This window comes from Neophocaena asiaeorientalis, unplaced genomic scaffold (genome assembly GCF_003031525.2).
Source record: "Neophocaena asiaeorientalis asiaeorientalis breed wild unplaced genomic scaffold, Neophocaena_asiaeorientalis_V1.1 scaffold3, whole genome shotgun sequence".
NCBI classification, from domain to species: Eukaryota; Metazoa; Chordata; class Mammalia; order Artiodactyla; family Phocoenidae; genus Neophocaena; species Neophocaena asiaeorientalis.
In genome coordinates this window covers 558575-584061 of record NW_020172726.1, presented here as the reverse complement: position 1 = coordinate 584061, position 25487 = coordinate 558575, and the positions used below count along the sequence as shown (strand labels likewise).

At 39.1% G+C, this 25487-nt stretch overlaps 1 pseudogene; it reads right to left on the bottom strand.

Moving 5' to 3' along the window:
* Positions 1-9809: 9809 nt before the first annotated feature.
* On the bottom strand, positions 9810-12315 carry LOC112396521 (putative G antigen family E member 3; annotated as a pseudogene).
* Positions 12316-25487: the final 13172 nt, after the last annotated feature.

The following is a 25487-nucleotide window of genomic DNA, read 5'->3' as shown; positions in this document are numbered from 1 at the left end:
GCAATAAAGTTTTGTAAGAATAAACTACAGATAAATTAAAGAAAAATAATTTATGGGAAAAGCAGAGCAAGGAAAACTACAAGTGATGAATGTGAATTAAAATAGAAGACAATATTAAGAGCAAAGAGATGGCTATAATGAGAAGTGCATGGCTTCCAATATCAGTATATTGATATCCAATATGGGTTCCAATATCAGTATATTGAAAACTGGCTGCTCTACTGGTTAGAGACTTGACCTTGAAAAACTTACTTATCTTCCCTGATCTTTAGTCGTGTATAAATTTGATATACTTGAATGGAGAGATTTATATTTTTTAATGAAAATGAGGAGGATGGATAAAGATTAAAATTTGTTTACGGTGAAGTAGTACTTAGAACACATGCATCATCCCCTGGGAGAAACCATATTTGATCACCTGGATTACAGGGCCCTTCACTATGTTCTGCACATCCCCTGTGTCACCCTTGCCATAGCTTTCATCACACGTGTTTTTTCATTGTTTTTTGGATGGTTTTCTGATCATTAGACTTTGAGCTCTTTCTTTGAGAACTCATATCCAGAATGAACCATTTTTAAGTCCTTAGAGCCTGCCTAGCTTAGAGCCCAGAGGCAGATTCCCAGCAGGTGATTAGAGATTTTTTTTTGTCTGCATGTTTATGACACATGCAACTCACTTAACCAAGTATAACCATGATAACAACAGCAGTCTACTGAAAATAATACTTTGCAAGTGAGATATCATAGGAAATCTCTCTTCCAATCTTCTGTTTGAAGGGTTTGTGGCCTTCATTACACACTGTCCAGAAGTGTCCAGTAGAAACATATTCTATACCTTTATGTTCATAATGAATCTTGGACACTTTGCTCAGATCAGCCCTCAGTTAAGGACTGTGTTAGCTAATTCACTGATTTTCCTCTGTACAAAGGGACTGAAACCACACCTGGCCATCAGCAAATATTTTTGAATGACCATGACACTGCTAATCTGGTTCTTTTAGTATTTAAATGTGAGGCTTAAATGCCAATCAGCCTTGTATCAGCAGAGCCAAGTATGTGAACCCAGTGATCAGTGGACATGGGAAATCCAGTTGACCTATTTTCACTCTCATAATTATTCTTTTCTGCTTGGTTGACTCTGTTTTTTTTTTTTTTTTGCGGTACACGGGCCTCTCACTGTTGTGGCCTCTCCCGTTGTGGAGCACAGGCTCCGGACGTGCTGGCTCAGCGGTTATGGCTCACGGGCCCACCCGCTCTGCGGCATGTGGGATCCTCCCGCACCGGGGCACGAACCCGTGTCCCTTGCATCGGCAGGCGGACTCTCAACCACTGCGCCACCAGGGAAGCCCTGCTTGGTTGACTCTTGATTCTAGGCTACCCCATTCACTGTTTTAATTGTTGTTTAGTGGGTCCCTTGCCTGTGTTCCTTCTTTATTCTTGAAGTGTTTTTCTATATATGTGTCTATTTCTCCAACTAGAGTGTGCTATCCCTCATGGCAAGTACTGTGTGACATTGGTCTTTTCATTTCCAGCATTCCAGATATTTCCTGAGACATGGAGGCATTAATTCATGTTTAATTAATTAATTAATCCTTTATAATGACTCTGGTAAGAAAAGAATCTCCTCTGTTTTGGAGTCATTATTGTACATGTTATGTTTATTGGCACCATACATATGTGACCTCTTGTTCTGTGCCAGACACTGTAGGGAAGTCGCCCTCCCTTGGTGCCCTGGTGACCTTGCATGTCCCCACTTAGGCCAAGGACGCAAGACTATACTGCGGCAGATCCGAATCTGGCAGAACACATTGTGATTTCTCTGGGAGCAAGGAGAGATAAGCAGCCTGGTGGGAGTTGCCACTAGGCAGTCTCTCAACTGCTTCCCTACCTTGCTGAAGGTTGACATAAGGTCCTTTTTTAAAATTTTTTTAGATCTTTATTGGAGTATACTTGCTTTACAATGGTGTGTTAGTATCTGTTTTATAACAAAGTGAATCAGTTATACATAAACATATGTTCCCATATCTCTTCCCTCTTGCGTCTCCCTCCCTCGCACCCTCCCAATCCCACCCCTCCAGGCGGTCATTTCTTTCTCTGTGACATCCTTGTTTGGTTTTGGTATCAAGGTCATGGTGGCTTCGTAGAATGAGGTTGGGAGTGTTCCTACCTCTGCTATATTTTGGAAGAGTTTCAGAAGGATAGGTGTTAGCACTTCTCTAAATGTTTGATAGAATTCGCCTGTGAAGCCATCTGGTGCTGGGCTTTTGTTTGTGGGAAGATTTTTAATCACAGTTTCAGTTTCAGTGCTTGTGACTGGTCTGTACATATTTTCTATTTCTTCCTGATTCTGTCTTGCCAGGTTGTGCATTTCTAAGAATTTGTCCATTTCTTCTAGGTTGTCCATTTTATTGGTGTAGGGTTGCTTGTAGTAATCTCTCATGATCTTTTGTATTTCTGCAGTGTCAGTTGTAACTTCTCCTTTTTCATTTCTAATTCTATTGATTTGAGCCTTCTCCCTTTGTTTCTTGATGAGTCTGGCTAATGTTTTCTCAATTTTTTTATTTTCTCAAAGAACCCGCTTTTAGTTTCATTGATCTTTGCTATCATTTCCTTCATTTCTTTTTCACTTATTTCTGATCTGTGCTTTATGATTTCTTTCCTTCTGCTAACTTTATGGGGTTTTGTTTTTCTTTCTCTAATTGCTTTAGGTGCAAGGTTAGGTTGTTTATTCGAGATGTTTCCTGTTTCTTAAGGTAGAATTGTATTCTATAAACTTCCCTCATAGAACTGCTTTTGCTGTATCCCATAGGTTTAGGTCGTAATGTCTCCATTGCCATTTGTTTCTAGGTATTTTTAAAATTTCTTCTTTGATTTCTTCAGTGAACACTTCATTATTAAGTAGTGTATTGTTTAGCCTCCATGTGTTTGTATTTTTTACAGATCTTTTCCTGAAATTGATATCTAGTTTCATAGTGTTGTGGTTGGATAAGACACTTGATAAAACTTTAATTTTCTTAAATTTACCAAGGCTTGATTTGTGACCCAAGATATGATCTATCCTGGAGAACGTTCCATGAGCACTTGAGAAAAATGTGTATTCTGTCATTTTTGGATGGAAGGTCGTATAAATATCAATTAAGTCCATATTGTTAATGTATCATTTAAAGCTTGTGTTTCCTTATTTATTTTCATTTTGGATGATCGGTCCATTGGTGAAAGTGGGGTGTTAATGTCCCGTAATATGAATGTGTTACTGTTGATTTCCCCTTTTATGGCTGTTAGTATTTGCCTTATGTATTGGGGTGCCCCTATGTTGGGTGCATAAATATTACAATTGTTATATCTTCTTCTTGGAGTGATCCCTTGATCATTATGTAGTGTCCTTCTTTGTGTCATATAAGAGTCATTATTTTAAAGTCTATTTTGCCTGATATGAGAATTGCTACTCCAGCTTTCTTTTGGTTTCCATTTCCATGGCATATCTTTTTTTATCCCCTTGCTTTCAGTCTGTATGTGTCTCTAGGTCTGAAGTGGGTCTCTTTTAGAGAGCATATATATGGGTCTATTTTTGTATCCATTCAGCCAATCTGTGTCTTTTGGTGGGAGCATTTACTCAATTTATATTTAAGGTAATTATCGATATGTATGGTCCTATTCACATTTTCTTAGTTGTTTTGGGTTCGTTATTGTAGGTCTTTCCTTGTTTTGTGTTTCTTGCCTAGAGAAGTTCCTTTAGCATTTGTTGTAAAGCTGGTTTGGTGGTGCTGAACTCTCTCAGCTTTTGCTTGTCTGTAAAGGTTTTAATTTCTCCATCAAATCTGAATGAGATCCTTGCTGGGTAGACTTGGTTGCAGGTTTTTCTCTTTCATCCCTTTAAATATGCCCTGCCAGTCCCTTCTGGGTTGCAGAGTTTCTGCTGAGAGTTTAGCTGTTAACCTTATGGGGATTCCTTGTGTGTTATTTGTTGTTTTTCCCTTGCTGCTTTTAATATGCTTTCTTTGTATTTAATTTTTGACATTTTATTAATATGTATCTTGGCGTATTTCTACTTGGATTTATCCTGTATGGGACTCTCTGTGCTTCCTGGACTTGATTAACTATTTCCTTTCCCATATTAGGGAAGTTTTCAACTATAATCTCTTCAAATATTTTCTCAGTCCCTTTCTTTTTCTCTTCTTCTTCTGGAACCCCTATAATTCGAATGTTGGTGCGTTTAATGTTGTCCCAGAGGTCTCTGAGACTGTCCTCAGTTCTTTTCATTCTTTTTTGTTTATTCTGCTCTGCAGTAGTTATTTCCACTATTTTATCCTCCAGGTCACTTATCCGTTCTTCTGCATAAGTTATTCAGCTATTGATGCCATCTAGAGTATTTTTAGTTTCATTTATTGTGTTGTTCATCATTGTTTGTTTCATCTTTAGTTCTTCTCGGTCCTTGTTAAATGTTTCTTGCATTTTGTCTATTCTATTTCCAAGATTTTGGATCATCTTTACTGCCATTATTCTGAATTCTTTTTCAGGTAGACTGCTTATCTCCTCTTCATTTGTTAGGTGGTGGGTTTTTATTTTGCTCCTTCATCTGCTGTGTGTTTTTGTGTCTTCTCATATTGCTTATCCTACTGTGTTTGGGGTCTCCTATTTGCAGGCTGCAGGTTCGTAGTTCCTGTTGTTTTTGGTATCTGTCACCAATGGCTAAGTTTGGTTCAGTGGGTTGTGTAGGCTTCCTGGTGGAGGGGACTAGTGCTTGTGTTCTGGTGGATGAGGCTGGATATTGTCTTTCTGGTGGGCAGCTGTACGTCTGTTGGTGTGTTTTGGGGTGTTTGTGGACTTCTTATGATTTTAGGCAGCCTCTCTGCTAATGGGTGTGGTTGTGTTCCTGTCTTGATAGTTGTTTGGCATAGGGTGTCCAGCACTGTAGCTTGCTGGTCGTTGAGTGAAGCTGGGTGCTGGTGTTGAGATGGAGATATCTGGGAGATTTTCACCGTTTGATGTTATGTGGAGTTGGGAGGTCTCTTGTGTACCAGTGTCCTGTAGTTGGCTCTCCCACGTCAGAGGCATGCACTGACTCTGGGCTGTAGCACCAAGAGCCTTTCATCCACACGGCTCAGAAAAAATAGAGAGAAAAAGTAGAAAGAAAGAAATAGTAGAAGTAGAAAGAAAAAAGAGAGAAAGAACGAGAAAGAAAGAAAGAAAGAAAAGAAGAAAGAAAGAAAGGAGGGAGAGAAGGAGGGAAGGAAGGAAGGAGGGAAGGAAGGAGAAAAAGAAAGAAAGAAAGAAGATAAAGTAAAATAAAATAAAGTAACTTAAAATATAGTAAAGTTATTAAAATAAAAACTAATTATTAGAAAAAAGAAAGAAAAAATATTTTAAGAAATCAGCAATAGAGATGGAGAGAACCCTAAGACAAATGGTGGAAGCAAAGCTATACAGACAAAATCTCACACAGAAGCATACACATACACACTCACAAAAAGAGGAAAAGGGGGAAAAAATCATAAACCTTGCTCTCAAAATCCACCACCTCAATTTGGGAAGATTCATTGTCTAAAGGAGGGAAGGAAGGAAAGAAAAAAAGAAAGAAAATAAAGTAGAATAAAATAATTACAATAAAAAATAATTATTAAAAACAATTAAAAAACAAACAATAGGGCTTCCCTGGTGGTGCAGTGTTAGCAAAGCTATACAGACAAAATCTCACACAGAAGCATACACATGCACACTCACAGAAAGAGGAAAAGGGAAAGAAATCATAAATCTTGCTCTCAAAGTCCACCTCCTCAATTTGGGATGATTCATTGTCTATTGATGTATTCCACAGATGCAGGGTACAAGTTGATTGTGGAGTTTTAATCTGTTGCTTCTGAGGCTGCTGGGAGAGATTTCCCTTTCTCTTCTTTGTTCTCACAGCTCCCATGGCCTCAACTTTGGATTTGGCCCCGCCTCTGCATGTAGGTCGTGGAGGGCCTCTATTCTTCACTCAGACAGGGCGGGCTTAAAGGAGCAGCTCCTTTGGGGACTCTGGCTCACTCAGGCAGTGTGACGTTGCACCAGCCTGGGGCACGCCAAGCATTCTCCCGGGACCCTGGCAGTGGCGGGCTGCACAGGCTCCCTGGAAGAGGGGTGTGGATAGTGACCTGTGCTCGCACACAGGCTCCTTAGTGGCTGCAGCAGTATCCTTAGCGTCTCATGCCCCATCTCTGGGGTCTGCCCTTTTAGCCGTGGCTCGCGCCCGTCTCTGGAGCTCCCTTAAGCAGCATTCTTAATCCCCTGTCCTCGCGCACCAGGAAACAAAGGAGGAAGAAAAAGTCTCTTTCCTCTTCGGCAGGTCCAGACTTTACCACGGACTCCCTCCCGGCTAGCCGTGGTGCACTATCCCCCTGCAGGCTGTATTCACGCCGCCAACACCAGTCCTCTCCCTGCGCTCCGACCGAAGCCCGAGCCTCAGCTCCCAGCCCCGCCCACCCCGGCGGGTGAGCAGACAAGCCTCTCTGGCTGGTGAGTGCTGGTCAGCCCTGGTCCTTTTTTTTTTTTCCAAAAAGAAGAAAAAGACAAAAAAAACGGATGGATAGAACCCTAGGACAAATGATGGAAGCAAAGCTATACAGACAAAATCTCACACAGAAGCATACACATACACACTCACAAAAAGAGGAAAAATCATAAATCTTGCTCTCAAAGTCCACCTCCTTAATCTGGGATGATTCGTTGTCTATTCATGTATTTCCCAGATGCAGGGTACATCAAGTTGATTATGGAGCTTTAATGCGCTGCTTCTGAGCCTGCTGGGAGAGATTTCCCTTTCTCTTCTTTGTTCTCACAACTCCCAGGGGCTCATATTTGGATTTGGCCCCAACTGTGCGTGTCGGTCGATGGAGGACATCTGATTTTTGCTCAGAAAGGACGGGGTTAAAGGAGGAGCTGTTTCTGGGACTCTGGCTCACTCAGGCCTGGGGGAGTCTGGGGCACGGTGTGCTGGGGGAGCCTGCGACAGCAGAGGCCGTCATGACGTTGCACCAGCCTGAGGCACTCCGTGTGCTCTCCCTGGGAAGTAGTCCCTTAATCCCGGCACCATGGCAGTGGCAGGCTGCAGAGGCTCCCCGGAAGGGGAGTGTGGATAGTGATCTGTGCTCGCACACAGGCTTCTCTGTGGCGGCAGCAGCAGCCTTGGCGTCTCATGCCTGTCTCAGGGGTCAGCGCTTTTAGCCGTGGCTGGCACCCGTCTCTGGAGCTCCTTTAAGCAGCGCTCTTAATCCGCTGTCCTCACTCACCAGGGAAAACAGAGGGAAGGAAAAGTAACTTGCCTCTTCGGCAGGTCCAGATATTTCCCCAGACTCCATGCCGGTTAGCTGTGGTGCTCTAACCCCCTGCAGGCTGTGTTCACGCCGCCAACCCCAGTCCTCTCCCTGTGCTCCGACCGAAGCCCAAGCCTCAGCTCCCAGCCCTGCCCGCCCTGGAGGGTGAGCAGACAAGCCTCTCGGGCTGGTCAGTGCCAGTCGGCACCAATCCTCTGTGGGGGAATCTCCCCAATTTGCCCTCCGCACCCCTGTTGCTGTGCTCTCCTCTGCGGTTCCAAAGCTTTCCCCCTCCGCCACCCGCAGCCTCCGCCCGTGAAGGGGCTTCCTAGTGTGTGGAAACCTTTCCTCCTTCACAGCTCCCTCCCACTGGTGCAGGTCCCGTACCTATCATTTTGCCTCTGTTTATTCTTTTTTCTTTTGCCCAACCCAGGTACGTGGGGAGATTCTTGCCTTTTGGAAGGTCTGAGGTTTTCTGACAGCGTTCACTAGGTGTTATGTAGGAGTTGTTCCACGTGTAGATGTATTTCTGGTGTGTCTTTGGGGAGGTAGGTGATCTCCATGTCTTACCCTTCCGCCATCTTCCCCTCGTACCTGACATATGGTTCTTATTCATCCATCTCCCTCTTTTCAGTTGAGTACAGGATGCTCCTCCTTGCTCCACCTTAGAGTACAGCTGTGGTCTACAGAACTGCTCAGTGCCTTAGGGTACAGCTGTGGGCTCCTCACCAGCAGAGAGACTCACCACCTGTGGTGTCTATCACTGAGCATCTCTGATTCTGCATCATGCTGTGGGACTAGGGACATAGGGAGTTGACACAATGCTGATCTTCCTTTTGCTGCCATAAGAAACATTTTAGATCTATTTGGGGTAGTTGTCTCCTTACCAGTCAAATCAATGGACATGTAGTAACTCAATCTAAAAACTTCAATAGTACACTTTATGGCCCTGTTAGCCACCACAGTACTGTTTAAGGAATGCCTAACCACTTGACAGAGACTGTGGTATTGAGTTGTGTGTAGCACAAACTTAAGCCCATAGCAGGACTTTAAGGCAGCATTTGCCAGGTCTCTGTCATTTGTAAAACAACTTTAAAGTTGATGCCATGTCTGATAACTACATAACTTATTTAAATCAAATCAGTTTCTTGGTTCAAATTCATTTATAAAGTTAACCTATTATCCCAACCTGAAATTCAAAAGCAATATCATTTGCTACAGATGTAACTGCAAAAAGTAAAAAAACATGCACATTTAAACAAAAACACAGAATATAATTAATGGATCATATCCATTTGTACTGTAACTCCTTCTCTCTCTATATATATATGTATCTGTGTATTTGTGTGTGTGTGTGTGTTTGTGTGTATGTCAGCTCACTTTTTCTTCACGGCAGTACTTTACTGTAAATATTAGATTATAATTTCTATTTTAGAAATAGATAAATACACCCAACGAATTTAAGTATTTTCCATCATCACACAGCCAGCATGTCAGAGCCAGGATTGAAACCAATGGCCATTACATGCCATAGCTTTTATGGAGACAGAGTAGGTAGGACCCAAGTAATTTTCCCTCAGCAGGTCCCTCTGGTTCATTTCACTTTTTTTCTACCTAATCCTTCCATCCAGTTCTACAACCTAGGAACCTCTCACGTATTTTGTGGAAAATTAGGATACTCCAAATTTAGACACATTTTTCAATTGGACCACAGATTTTCAGTCCTGTGTTTGATCAGGTAAATATTTCTAAACTTCTGTAAGAGGGAGGAGTAATTGTTGTTTATAATCCCCTGCCATTCTATAAGCAGAGTAGATTTTGAATGTAATACTTTGTTGCAGAAGTGTTTTATTGAGGTGTAAGGGGCTCAGAGATGTAATGTAAAAACATACTGTAATTTATCACATTAACCAATTAATGCAGAAATAAGGTCCTATGATTTCAAGAGATGCACTGTAAGTGTTTGATGAAATTCTACATATATTCAAGTTTAGTATACTTAGCAAAACAGGAACAAAATGAAACTTCCTTATTTTGATAAAGTGTACCTATGAAAAAGCACAGTAAACATTATACTGAAATGTGAAAACTTTTCCATTTCTGATCAGGATAAAGACAGGGATATCCACTAGTAAATAGTATTGGAGGGTCCTGTCCAATGCCATAAATGAGAAGAAGAAATAAAAGGTATACTGTTCAAAATGCCAAAACCAGAACATTATTCAAAGATGATATGATTGTGTTATTTTTCAAATCCGAAAGGATCAATAGATAAACTTCTGGAATTAATAAGCATATTTAGCAAAGTTGCTGGACAATAAGTCAGTTCACATTTTTTCTCTATATACAGTCTCAAATACTTAAAAACTTGCAAAAAGATACAATTTTCAAAAACATCAAATACCTAGGAATACATTTAATAAAATTATGCAAGAATTCTTTGAAGGAAGTTGTAAAACTTTATTGAGAGATGGTTAACAGTCAAATTTCCAACATAGGGGCAGCGTACTTGGCTTCAGTCTACTTTTGTTTAAATCCGTGATTGCCCTTCACCTATAATAAAAAGAAAATCGAGGCAAATTACTTTGCAGAACTTTATTTAGATGACTATAGCTATACAAAGGACACTACACTTTTGATGGATTAAAGGCAGTCCCTAGGGGTGACCCTTTGGCTTACATCCAGTTAATCTCTGTATAGATATTGAAGGTAAACTTTTAGTCATATAAACAGCAATTTGAATCACATCAATTTTTAGTGCAATAAGGAAACAAGGAGACTGTTCCAGTTCAGTGCAAATTTAATCAAATTAAATTATTTAAAGGTAGGTATAGGTAGAAAGGGAAAAATAACATACTTTCAGTAATAATCCAGCCAAACATAAAACCTAAGGAAAAATATGTTTTCACATGAAACAATATTTTGAATAAAAGATGTGCTTGGAACCAGCTAAGCAAAGTAAACAGAAAGACCATTATTGCATTTGTTTTGTCTCTATTGTGGAAAAATGCAAAAATATTTCTTTGGGATATTTTAGTCTTTATGTTGCTGTTTTAAGTAGGGTAAACATTTGTCTCCATTATCACCCATTCTCTTGTCTCTACACACTTAAAAGCATTTCCATTTGTACAAAGAAATTACATATCCACACTAGTTTTAAATCATTACCACTATAGATGACATCAAAATATAAACTGATGTTTACTATAATGTGTTTTGTGAAAAGCAGGCCTTTATGAAATATCTGAAAATTATTAGTTGTTGACTAAATGACTTATACTCAAAAGTGAGAAAATACTTTTGGATCTTAAAACGCAATATAAATTTTACCCAAATGGTTCCCATCTTTGATGGCATAATATGACAGTCACTGTGGCCTGAATTGCCATTCTAATAACTTTTGTATGTGAAGTCTGTTATTAAAACAGCAGTAAAGTTACCTCTATATTAAAAATATATAATATTGTAGAAAATAAAGACCCCATAATTTGCATCTTAATGGATAAGAAACCTACTTCTGGCATTTTAATGGGCTCTAGACTTGGTAGAATCTCCTCCTTGACATCAGGACCATCCCCAGGCTCATCCAGTCTTCAGCAGAGCCAGTTCCTGTTGATCAGCTTCCATAGCAGGCCCTTAAAAATAAAAAGGTCATTATATTATGAAGTAAAACCATGAAATATAAACAAGGAAATAATAGTCATTCCCTCATCATTATGAAATAAAAGCCTATATACTCGTATGGTAATAAATGTGATGCATAAGAATCCCAAGAGCATTAGCTTCAGGAGTCTGTTGCCGGAAAAAAGGAAAACAAGTTGTTCAAATATTACCCTTTCCTTCCTTACTCCAGGCTACCCCCAGAAATCTTAATTGTCCCTTTTGTACTAAGCTGTTATTGTACTTGTGTATTAAATCAGTGATTTGTTAGTGTCTTTCTGACTAGTTTATAAGTTTCAGACAGAAATTAGGTCTGTCATTCGCTCTGAGACTCCAAGCACTTTGTATATTACATGGCATGAGCAGGCACTAATAAATGTTGTGTGGGAAAAAGTCTTAAAAAATGAAAATATCAGCAAAATGGCAGGTTAGGTAGTCCCAAACTTTCATTCTCCCATAGAAACATAAATAAAATAACACACTGGCTGAACAAACTATATAGGAGCTCTATAATGCACTCAAAGGTTAACATACTAAAGCCCAATGAAGAAAAAGCCACTTTCAGAATGTTAGGAAAGTTTTCTGACATTTTTCCTTGTCTTCACTCCACATTTTCCCCAGAGTAGTAGCAAGAATTATTTGAAATATTTTTCTAATGTTTCTTTCCTCTTGAATCCGGTGTGTCATAATGCATGATGTACAAATACAACTCCACCACCCATAGACCCACAAGGACTCTTATTCCCTCTCTTTTCACCTTGAGCCAAGGTGCTCCTTCACCTTCAATGTCCTGAGCAGATATAGTATCCTGATTCTCAGACGGTAGTTCCTCTAGTTGAGGTGGTTTATCACTGGGCTGCTGAGCCTAGGGGTGTGATTTTGTTCACAAATTTTAAAAGTCAATAATTTATGAATGTATATAATATATACATATATTTAATCATAAGTCTAAATATATTTTCCAACAGTAATACACACACAGACACACACACACAATTATTTTCTTAATAAAATTGTTACTCTTCTCGCAGACACAAACTGTTTTAATCTACACTGAAATGGATGTGTGTAATCCATTATTGATAAGTATAGGACAACCGGTAGGAAGCTTAAGAGCACACCCATCCAGGCAAGAAGAGAATTTAATCGTCCTGGGTCAATGTTTCTTTCATGAGATTCCATTATCATTTTTTATCAATATGGAAGGCAATATGAATGTATATATACTAGTTCAACAACAATAAATAAATTGATTCTGGTAATAGAAAATATTAAATGTTGAAGCACTCACAACCAGAGGCCCAACAACCTGGGAAGACTCTCTTCTTCCTGCAGATTTGGATCTTCTTCTTACATGCCCACTCATATTTCTCACTGAAAAAGAAATATTATAATTTGAAAACTACACGTAAGAGGATAGCTATATATGAACACTATGACAAAATGCTTATTTGTATTTAATACCAAATAAGCCTTTGTTTATGTGTGTGAGCAACAAACAGGCGTAGAAGTTACCTTAAGACACATGGTAAAAAATGGGGGCTTTCCTAATGAGGTTTCATTTCACAACTGGACTCATCACGAAAACACTAGAAAATTAGAACTTGAGTGAATACTGGTTTTGCAATACCCCCATTTACTATGCACATGCTCGCAACCCCCAAATAAACTTTTGTGGGTAAGCACAGACAGGTTCATTCTTTTACATAGTGCCTATGGCTGCTTTCTCAAAGAACGACTTGCCCACTTCTCCCTTGGCACCCTGTTCAGGGCACTACAAATCTCGGTACGCAGTCACAACCTCACAGTGGTCCGACTTCTAGGCCTTTCCTTTACTGTGTGCCCTGCCTCCTGCCTGGGGCCCCACTGCAGACTCCGGATTCTGTGCTCTGTTGTCAGTTTCAGGGCCACCAGGACCAAGATACCTCAAATAGCACACCTAAGACTCACCCCTCTTTCATCTGACCCACTGCCCTCCACCGCCCACCACCCTCCCTCTCCCACCAACAGTACGAGAGCCATGGCAGTCAGGACAGCTGTGAGGAGAATGTCAATGACCTCGAGGACCTTCCTCCACAGATGCTACAGATCACTCCATTCAACTCGCGGGAAGCCCGCTGGCTTCCCCTCACACTTACACCTAACTCCTGGGAGTACTGCTATGAGTACTGGCTGAGTTTCGCTGAGCGAGACCCTCTGCTGGCACAGCAATTGACACAGAAGATGGACGGCAAGGCGCATGCGTGTCAACGGACAAGCTTGCGCCACGAACGATGTGCACAAAAACGTGCATGCATAGCAGTGGGCATGTGCAGGGAGTAGGTCTTGTGTGGCACAGCCTGAGGATTTCCCACTGCTGCAGAGAGACCTGGAAGTTCAAGCCCTCCTAAGGCCCAAAATGGACTTCAAAAAACTTTTGTTTTTCCTACCAACCTTTCCTCCATGTCCAGTAACTTTGGGGAAGATCAGCCCCAGGCTACTCTTAGGGAAGGATGTGCCTTAGAAAAATCCACCGTGATAGAAATAAATATTAAGAATTTTAACACCTCTTTTAGACATGCTTTATTCAATAATTTCCTTTACTGCTTCTTGAGTTTTCTGTCATGCTTGCAATGAGCTTGCCCACTCCAATAGAATAGACACAATTAGTCTTTTTGGTTGCATTATTGTCAACCCTTGATTGACCTGCACAAACTAGAGTTAGGGATTAACCATAATTTCTTGAACCCTCATTTCTCCCACAGATTTGAAATGGCTCTTTCATTGTCCACATTCCCATTCATTCTGTAATTCACTCCTTTCAAATTTCTTCCATTTCACTCTTTGTCTATACATGTACCACTACCATCCTATTTTAATGGCTATAGTTTAATTATATTTGAAACACTAATACTCCCTCTCATTACTTCTATTCCCCTGGCTTTTCTAGCACTCTTGACTTTCAGATGAACATTTTCATCTTATGCAAAATATTCCCGTTGTGATACTAACTGGTATTGCATATAACTTACAAGTTTACTTAGGGAAAAATGCCATTTTTAATGATTTTATATTAACCTCATGGAACAATTTTTTTAAATGAAGGATTTACAATATTACATTAGTTCCCAGTGTGCAATGCAGTGATTCAATATTTTTATAGATCATTTATGCTCATTTAATGTTATTACAAAATAATGTCTATATTTCCCTGTGCTGTGCAATAGATGTATGCTGCTCACTTATTTTATAAAAGGTAGATTGTCTCTTAATTCCCCACTCTATTTTGCCCCTCCCCCTCACCTCTCCGTATCAATAACCATTAGTTAGTTGTCTATATCTCTAAGTTGTTTTGGTTACACATATACATTCATTTCTATTATTTTTTAGATTCCACATATAACGGATATCATGCTTATCTTTCTCTATCTGATTTATTTCACTAAGCATAATACTCTCTAGGTCCATCCTCATTGCAGCAAATGGCAGTACTTCATTATTTTTTATGGTTGAGTAATATTCCATTGTATGTATTGAGATATACCACATCTTCTTTTCTTTTTTTTTTTTTTAAACATCTTTATTGGGGTATAATTGCTTTACAATGTCTAAGAATTTGTCCATTTCTTCCAGATTGTCCGTTTTATTGCATAGAGTTGCTTGTAGTAATCTCTCATGATGATTTTTATTTCTGCAGTGTCAGTTGTTACTTCTCCTTTTTCATTTCTAATTTTTTCTTGATGAGTCTGGCTAGTGGTTTATCTATTTTGTTTATCTTCTCAAAGAACCAGCTTTTAGTTTTATTTATCTTTGGTATCATTTCCTTCGTTTCTTTTTCATTTATTTCTGATCTGATCTTTATGATTTCTTTCCTTCTGCTAACTTTTGGGTTTTTTTGTTCTTCTTTCTCTAATTGCTTTAGGTGCAAGTTTACATTCTTTATGCAAGATGTTTCCTGTTTCTTAAGGTAGGATTGTATTGCTGTAAACTTCCCTCTTACAACTGCTTTTGCTGCATCCCATAGGTTTTGGGTCTTCATGTGTCCATTGTCATTTGTTTCTAGGTATTTTTTTTAATTTCCTCATTGATTTCTTCGGTGATCAGTTCGCTAATGAGTAGTGTATTGTTTAGCCTCCATGTGTTTGTAATTTTTAAAGATCTTTTCCTCTAATTGATGTCTAGTCTCATAGCGTTGTGGTCGGAAAAGATACTTGATACAATTTCAATGTTAAATTAACCTAGGCTTGATTTGTGACCCATCATATGATCTGTACTGGATAATGTTCCATGAGCACTTGAGAAAAGTGTGTATTCTGTTATTTTTGGATGGAATGTCCTATAAATATGAATTAAGTCCATGTTGTTTAATGTATCATTTAAAGCTTGTGTTTCCTTATTTATTTTCATTTTGGATGATCTGTCCATGAGTGAAAGTGGGGCGTTAAAGTCCCCTACTATGAATGTGTTACTGTCGATTTCCCCTTTTATGGCTGTTAGTATTTGCCTTATGTATTGATGTCTTCCTATGTTGGGTTCATAAATATTTACAATTGTTATATCTTCTTCTTGTTTCACTCCCTTGATCATTATTTAGTGTCCTTTTTTGTCTCTTCTAATACTCTTTATTTTAAGGTCTATTTTGTCTGATATGAGAGTTGCTACTCCAGCTTTCTTTTGGTTTCCATTTGTGTGGAATATCTTTTTCCATACCCTTACTTTCAGTCTGTATGGGTCTCTATGTCCGAAGTGGGTCTCTTGTAGACAGAATATATATGGGTCTTGTTTTTGTATCCATTCAGCCAATCTGTGTCTTTTGGTGGGTGCATTTAATCCATTTGCATTTAAGGTAATTATCTATATGTATGTTCCTATTCCCATTTTCTTAGTTGTTTTGGGTTTGTTATTGCAGGTCTTTTCCTTGTTTTGTGTTTCTTGTCTAGAGAAATTCCTTTAGCATTTGTTGTAAAGCTGGTTTGGTGGTGCTGAACTCTCTCAGCTTTTGCTTGTCTGGAAAGGTTTTAATTTCTCCATCAAATCTGAATGAGATCCTTGTTGGGTAGAGTAATCTTGGTTGCAGGTTTTTCTCCTTCATTACTTTAAATATGTCCTCCCAGTCCCTTCTGGCTTGCAGTGTTTCTGCTGAAAGTTCAGCTGTTAACTTTATGGGGATTCCCTTGTGTGTTATTTGTTGTTTTTCCCTGGCTGCTTGTAATATATTTTCTTTGTATTTAATTTTTGACAGTTTGATTAATATGTGTCTTGGCATATTTCTCCTTGGATTTATCCTGTATGGGACTCTCTGTGATTCCTAGACTTGACTAACTCTTTCCTTTCCCATATAAGGGAAGTTCTCAACTATAATCTCTTCAAATATTTTCTCAGTCCCTTTCTTTTTCTCCTCTTCTTCTGAAAACCCTATAATTCGAATGTTGATGTGTTTAGTGTTGTCCCAGAGGTCTCTGAGACTGTCCTCAGTTCTTTTCATTCTTTTTTCTGTATTCTACTCTGCAGTAGTTATTTCCACTATTTTATCTTCGAGGTCACTTATCTGTTCTGCCCCAGTTATTCTGCTCTTGATCCCATCTAGAGTGTTTTTCATTTCATTTATTGTGTTGTTCATCATTGCTTGTTTTATCTTTAGTTCTTCTAGGTCCTTGTTAAATGTTTCTTGCATTTTGTCTATTCTATTTCCAAGATTTTGGATCATCTTTACTATCTTTATTCTGAATTCTTTTTCAGGTAGACTGATTATTTCCTATTCATTTATTAGGTCTGGTGGGTTTTTATCTTGCTCCTTCATCTTCTGTGTGTTTTTTTGTCTTTTCATTTTGCTTATATTACAGTGTTTGGGGTATCCTTTTTGCCAGCTGTGAGTTCATAATTCCCGTTGTTTTTGGTGCCTGTCCCCAGTGGCAAAACTTGGTTCAGTGGGTTATGTAGTCTGCCTGGTGGAGGAGACTAGTTCCTGTGTTCTGGAGGATGAGGCTGGATCTTGTCTTTCTGCTGGGCCCGTCCATGTCTCTTTGTGTGTTTTGGGGTGTCTGTGGATTGATTATGATTTTAGGAAGCCTCTCTGCTAATGGGTAGGTTTGTTTTCCTGTCTTGTTAGTTGTTTGGCATAGGGTGTCCAGCACTGTAGCTTGCTGGTCGTTGAGTGAAGCTGGGTGCTGGTGCTGTGATTGAGATCTCTGGGAGTTTTTTGCCATTTGATATTATGTGGACTGGGAGGTCTCTTGTGGACCTGTGTCCTGAAATTGGCTCTCCCACTTCAGAGGCACAGCACTGACTCCTGGCTGCAGCACAAAGAGCCTTTCATCTACACGGCTCAGAATAAAAGTGAGAATAAGAAGAAAGAAAGAAAGAAAGGAAGGAAGAAAGAAAGAAAGAAAGAAAGGAGCGAGGGAGGGAGGGAGGGAAGGAAGGATGGAAGGAGGGAGGGAAAGAAGGAAAGAAAGAAAGAAGATAAAGTAAAATAAGGTAAGATAAAATGAAATAATGTTATTAGAATAAAAAGTAGTTAATAAGAAAAACATTAAAAAAAACAGACAGAGAGAACCCTAGGACAAATGGTGGAAGCAAAGCTATACAGACAAAATCTCACACAGAAGCACACACATACACACTCACAAAAAGATGAAAAGGGGAAAAAATCATAAATCTTGCTCTCAAAGTCCATCTCCTCAATTTGGCATGACTCGTTGTCTATTCATGTATTCCACAGATGCGGGGTACATCAAGTTGATTTTGGAGCTTTAATCCGCTGCTTCTGAGGCTGCTGGGAGAGATTTCCCTTTCTTTTCTTTTTCTCACAGCTCCCAGGTCTCCGCTTCGGATTTGGCCCTGCCTCTGTGTGTAGGTCGCTGGAGGGCATCTGTTCTTCTCTCACACAGGATGGAGTTAAAGGAGCAGCTGCTTTGGGGACTCTGGCTCACTCAGGCCAGGGGGAAGGAGGGGTATGGAGTGCAGGGTTAGCCTGCAGCGGCAGCGGCCAGTGTGACATTGCACCAGCCTTAGGCGTGCCATGCGTTCTCCCAGGGAAATTGTCCCTGGATCCCGGGACCCTGGCAGTGATGGGTTGCACAGGCTCCCCGGAAGGGGGGTGTTGATAGTGACCTGCTCTCGCACACAGGCTTCTTGGTGGCGGTGGCAGCAGCCTTATTGTCTCATGCCCGTGTCTGAGGTCCGCGGTTTTAGCCGTGGCTCGCGCCCATCTCTGGAGCTCCTTTAAGCAGCGCTCTTAATCCCCTGTCCTGGCGCACCAGGAAACAAAGAGGGAAGAAAAAGTCTCTTGCCTCTTCAGCAGGTCCAGAGTTTTCCCCGGACTCCCTCCCGGCTAGCCATGGTGCACTAATCCCCTGCAGGCTGTGTTCATGCCGCCAACAGCAGTCCTCTCCCTGCGCTCTTACCAAAACCCGAGCCTCAGCTCCCAGTCCCGCCCACCCCAGCGGGTGAGCAGACAAGCCTCCTGGGCTGGTGAGTGAAGGTCTGCACAGATCCTCTGTGCTGGAGTCTCTCCCCTTTCCCCTCTGTACCCCTGTTGCTGTGCTCTCTTCCGCAGCTCTGAAGCTTTCCCCCTCCTCCCCCCACAGTCTCTGCCCGTGAAGGGGCTTCCTAGTGTGTGGAAACCTTTCCTCCTTCACAGCTCCCTCCCACTGGTGCAGGTGCTGTCCCTATTCTTTTGTCTCTGTTTTTTCTTTTTTCTTTTGCCCTACCCAAGCATGTGGGGACCTTCTTGCCTTTTGGGAGTTCTGAGGACTTCTGCCAGCGTTCAGTAGGTATTCTGTATGAGTTTTTCCACGTGTAGATGTATTTCTGGTGTATCTTTGGGGAGGAAGGTGATCTCCATGTCTTACTGTTCCGCCATCTTCCCCTCATGATCATATGGTTTTTATTTTGCAGTTTGTTAATGTGGTATATCACATTTATTGATTTGCAGATATAGAAGAATCCTTGCATCCCTAGGATAAATCCCAATTGGGTATGCTGTCTGATCATTTTAATTTATTGTTGGATTCGGTTTGCTGATATTTTTTTGAGAATTTTTGTGTCTATATTTATCAGTGATATTTTTCCGTAATTTTATCTTTTTCTGATTTCAGTTTCAAGGTGATGGTGGCTGTACAAAATTAGTTTGGGATTATTCCTTTCTCTTCAATTTTTTGGAAGAGTTTCAAAAAGATAGGTGTTAACTCTTCTCTAAATGTTTGATAGAATTTGCTGTTGACGCAGTCTGGTCCTATAATTTTGTTTTTTGGAAAATTTTAATCACAGTTTCAATTTCAGTACTTGTGATTGCTCTGTTCATATTTTCTTTTTCTTCCTCATTCCATCTAGGAAGGTTGTACATTTCTAAGAATTTGTCCATTTCTTCTAGGTTGTCCATTTTATTGGCATATAGTTACTTGTAGTTAGTCTCTTAAGATGCTTTATATTTCTGTGGTGTCTGTTTTTACATCTTTTTCATTTCTAATTTTATTGATTTGAGCCCTGTCACATTTTTTCTTGTTGAGGCTGGCTAGAGGTTTATCAATTTTGTTTATCTTTTAAAAGAATCATATTTTAGTTTAATTGATATATTCTAATGTTTTCTTTATCTCTACTTCATTCATTTCTGCTCTGATCTTTCTGATTGCTTTCCTTCTGCTAACTGATTTTTGCATTTTTTCCTCTACTTGCCTTAGTAAGGTTAGGTTGTTTATTTGAATTTTTTTTCACCTGAGGTAAGATTGTATCACTATAAACTGCCTTCTTTGAACTGCTTTTGCCATGTCCCATAGGTATGGGATCATCGTGTTTTTGTTGTCATTTGTCTCTAGTTATGTTTTTACTACCTCTTTGATTTCATCACTGATCCATTCGTTGTTTAGTAACATACTGTTTACCCTCCATGTGATTGTGATTTTACAATTTTCTTTCCTTGTAGTTGATTTCTAATCTCATTGTGTTGTGGTTGGAAAAGATGCTTGATATGATTTCAACTTTCTTAAACTTACTGAGGCTTGCTTTGTGGCTGAGCATCTGATCTATCCTGGAGAAGGTTCCACGTGCACTTGAGAAGAATGTGTATTCTGCTGCTTTCAGTTGGAATGTTCCATAAATGTAAATTAAGTCCATCTGCTCTAATGTGTCATTAAAAGCCCTTTGTTTCCTTATTAATTTTCTGTCTGGATTATCTGTCCATTGATGTAAATGGGTTGTTAAAGTCTCCTACTATTATTGTGTTACTGTCGATTTCTTCTTTTATGGCTGTTAGCATTTACCTTATATATTGTGGTGGTCCTATGTTGGGTGCAGAGATATTTGCAATTATTATATATTCTTCTTGGATTGATCTCTTGTTCATTATGTAGTGTCCTTCTTTATCTCTTGTAACAGTCTTTATTTTAAACTCTATTTTGTCTGATATGAGTATTCCTACCCCAGCATTCTTTTGATTTTCATTTGCATGTAATACTCTTACTCTCATCCCCTCGCTTTCAGTCTGCATGTGTCCCTAGATCTGGAGTGGGCCTCTTGTAGATAGCATATATACGGTTCTTGTTTTTGTATCTGTTCAGCGAGTCTGTTTTCTTGGGTGGAGCAACTAATCCATTTACATTTAAGGTAATTATCAATATGTATGTTCTTGATTGAGCCTCTTAGATAGCCTCATCCACCAGAGGGAAGAGAGAAGAAGCAAGAAGAACTAAAATACTGCAGCCTGTGGAACAAAAACTACATTCACAGAAAGAGAGACAAGGTGAAAAGGAACAGGGCTACGTACCAGATGAAGGAACAAGATAAAACCCCAGAAAAACAACTAAATGAAGTGGAGATAGGCAACCTTCCAGAAAAAGAATTCAGAATAATGATAGTGAAGATGATCCAGGACCTCAGAAAACCAATGGAGGCAAAACTCGAGAAGATGCAATATATGTTTAACAAAGACCTAGAAGAAATAAAGAACAAACAAACAAAGATGAACAATACAATAACTGAAATGAAAACTACACTAGCAGGACTCAATAGCAGAATAACTGAGGCAGAAGAACGGATAAGTTACCTGGAAGACAGAATGGTGGAATTCACTGCTGTGGAACAGAATAAAGAAAAAAAGAATAAAAAGAAATGAAGACAGACTAAGAGACCTCTGGGACAACATTAAATGCAACAGCATTCGTATTACAGGGGTCCCAAAAGGAGAAGAGAGAGAGAAAGGACCTGAGAAAATATTTGAAGAGATTATAGTCAAAAACTTACCTAACATGGGAAAGGAAATAGCCACCCAAGTCCAGGAAGTGCAGCTGGTCCCAGGCAGGATAAACCCAAGGAGAAACACACCAAGACACATAGTAATCAAATGGGCAAAAAGTAAAGACAAAGAAAATTTATTGAAAGCAGCAAGGGAAAAATGACAAATAACATACAACGGAACTCCCATAAGGTTAACAGCTGATTTCTCAGCAGAAACTCTACAAGCCAGAAGGGAGTGGTGTGATATACTTAAAGTTATGAAAGAGAAGAACCTACAGCAAAGATTACTCTACCCGGCAAGGACCTTATTCAGATTTGATGGAGAAATCAAAAGCTTTACAGAGAAAGAAAAGCTAAGAGAACTCAGCACCACCAAACCAGCTCTACAAAAAATGCTAAAGGAACTTCTCTAAGTGGAAAACACAAGAGAAGAAAAGGATCTACAAAAACAAACCCAAAATAATTAAGAAAATGGTCACAGGAACATGCATATTGATAATTACCTTAAACATGAATGGATTAAATGCTCCAACCAAAAGACACAGGCTTGTTGAACAGAAGCAAAAACAAGACCCATATATATGCTGTCTAAAAGAGATCCACTTCAGATCTAGGGATACATACAGACTGCAAGTGAAGGGATGGAAAAAGATATTCCATACAAATGGAAATCAAAAGAAACCTTGAGTAGCTATACTCATATCAGATAAAATGGACTTTAAAATAAAGAATGTTATAAGAAACAAGGAAGGACTCTTCATAATGATCAAGAGATCAATCCAAGAAGAAGATATAACAATTATAGGACCACCTCAATACAAAAGGCAACTGCTAACAGCTATAAAACAGGAAATCAACAGTAACAGAACACAAGTGGGGTATTTAAACACCTCACTTACACCAATTGACAGATCATCTAAAATGAAAATAAATAAGGAAACAGAAGCTTTAAATGACACAATAGACCAGAATGATTTAATTGATATTTACAGGACATTGCATACAAAAACAGCAGATTACACTTTCTTCTCAAGTGTGCACAGAACATTCTCCAGGATAGATCACATCTTGGGTCACAAATCAAGCCACAGTAAATTTAAGAAAATTGAAATCATATCAACATCTTTTCTGACCACAATGCTATGAGATTAGAAGTGAATTACAAGGAAAAAACGTGAAAAACACAACCACATGGAGGCTAAACAATACAGTACTAAATAACCAAGAAATCAGTGAGGAAATCAAACAATACCTAGAGACAAATGATAGTGAAAACACGATGATCCAAAATCTATGGGATGCAGCAAAAGCATTTCTAAGAGGGAAGTTTATAGCTATACAAGCCTACCTCAAGAAACAAGAAAAGTCTCAAATAAACAATGTAACCTTACACCTAAAGGAAGTAGAGAAAGAAGAACAAACAAAGCCCAAAGTTAGCAGAAGGAAAGAAATCGTAAAGATCCGAGCAGAAATAAATGAAATAGAAACAATGAAAACAATAGCAAATATCAATAAAACTAAAGGCTGGTTCTTTGAGAAGATAAACAAAATTATTAAAGCATTAGCCAGACTCAACAAGAAATGCGGGAGAGGGCTCAAATCAATAAAATTAGAAATGAAAAAGGAGAAGTTACAACAGACACCGCAGAAATACAAAGAATCCTAAGAGACTACTACAAGCAACTCTATGCCAATAAAATGGCCAACCTGGAGGAAATAGACAAATTCTTAGAAAGGTATAATCTTCCAAGACTGAACCAGGAAGAAACAGAAAATATGAACAGACCAATCACAAGTAATGAAATTGAAACTGTGATTAACAATCGTGCAAGAAACAAAAGTCCAGGACCAGATGGCTTCACAGGTGAATTCTGTCAAACTTTTAGAGGAGAGCTAAAACCCATCCTCCTCAAACTCTTCCAAAAAATTGCAGAGGAAGGAACACTCCCAAACTCATTCTATGTGGCCACCATCACCCTGATACCAAAACCAGACAAAGATGCTACAAAAAAAGAAAATTACAGACCAATATCACTGATGAATATAGATGCAAAAATCCTCAACAAAATACTAGCAAACAGAATCCAACAACACCTTAAAAGGATCATATACCACGATTAACTGGGATTTATCCCAGGAATGCAAGGGTTCTTCAATATATGTGTATCAATCAATGTGATACACTATATTAACAAATTGAAGAACAAAAGCCATATGATCACCTCAATAGATTCAGAAAAAGCTTTTGACAAAATTCAGCTCCCATTTATGATAAAAACTCTCCAGAAAGTGGGCATAGAGGGAACCTACCTCCACATAATAAAGGCCATATATGACAACCCCACAGCAAACATCATTCTCAATGGTGAAAAACTGAAAGCATTTCCTGTAAGATCAGGAAGAAGACAAGGATGTCCTCTCTCACCACTATTATTCAACATAGTTTTGGAAGCCCTAGCCACGGCAATCAGAGAAGAAAAATAAAGAAAGCAATACAAATTGGAAAAGAAGAAGTAAAACTGTCACTGTTTGCAGATGACATGATACTGTACATACAGAATCCTAAAAATGCCACCAGAAAACTAGTAGAGCTGATCAATGAATTTGGTAAATTTGCAGAATACAAAATTAATGCACATAAATCTCTTGCATTCCCCTACACTAATGATGAAAATCTGAAAGAAAAATTATGGAAAAATTCCCATTTACCATTGCAACAAAAAGAATAAAATACCTAGGAATAAACCTAGCTAGGGAGACAAAAGACCTGTATGCAGAAAACTATAAGATGCTGATAAAAGAAGTTAAAGATGATACTAACAGATGGAGAGATATACGATGTTCTTGGATTGGAAAAATCAATATTGTGAAAATGACTATACTACCCAAAGCAACCTACAGATTCAGTGCAATCCCTATGAAATTACCAATGGCATTTTTTATGGAACTAGAGCAAATTATCTTAAAGTTTGTATGGAGACACAAAAGACCCCGAATAGCCAAAGCAGCCTTGAGGGAAAAAAAACAGAGCTGGAGGAATCAGACGCCCTGACTTCAGACTATGCAACAAAGCTACAGTAATCAAGACATTACGGTACTGGCACACAAACAGAAACATTGACCACTGGAAGAAGATAGAAAGCCCAAAGATACACTATGGTCCTATGGTCAATAATCTCTGACAAAGTGGGCAAAGATATACAATGGAGAAAAGACAGTCTCTTCAATAAGTGGTGTTGGGAAAACTGGACAGCTACATGTAAAAGAATGAAATTAGAACACTCCCTAACACCATACACAAAAAGAAACTCAAAATGGATTCGAGACCTAAATGTAAGAGCAGACACTATAAAACTCTTAGAGGAAACATAGGAAGAACACGCTTTGACATAAATCACAACAAGATCTTTCTTGATCTACCTCCCAGAGCATTGGAAATAAAAATAAAAATAAACAAATGGGAAACTATTGAAACTTCCAAGCTTTTGCACAGCAAATTAAACCATAAACAAGACGAAAAGACAACCCTCAGAATGGGAGAAAATATTTTCAAACGAATCAATGGACAAAGGATTAATCTCCAAAATATATAAACCTCTCATGTAGCTCAATATTAAAGAAACAAACAGCCCAATCCAAAAATGGGTAGAAGACCTAGGTATACATTTCTCCAAAGAAGACATACAGATGGCCAAGAAGCACATGAAAACGTGCTCAACATCTCTAATTATTAGAGAAATGGAAATCAAAACTACAACGAGGTATCACCTCACACCGGTTAGAATGGGCATCATCAGAAAATCTACAAACAACAAATTCTGGAGAGGGTGTGGAGAAAAGGGGCCCCTCTTGTAGTGTTGGTGGGAATGTCAATTGATACAGCCACTATGGAGAACAGTATGGAGGTTCCTTAAAAAACTAAAAATAGAATTACCATATGATCCAGCAATCCCACTACTGGGCATATACCCAGAGAAAAACATAATTCAAAAAGACACATGCACCCCAATGTTCATTGCAGCACTATTTACAATAGCCATGGAATCAACCTAAATGCCCATTGACAGATGAATGGATAAAGAAGATGTGGTACATATATACAATGGAATATTACTCAGCCATATAAAGGAACGAAATTGAGTCATTTGTTGAGATGTGGATGGAACTAGAGACTGTCATACAGAGTGAAGTAATTCAGAAAGAGAAAAACAAATATCCTATATTAACACATGTATGTGGAACCTAGAAAAATGTTACAGATGAACCGGTGTGCAGGGCAGAAGTTGAGACATAGATGTAGAGCACAAACGTATGGACATCAAGGGG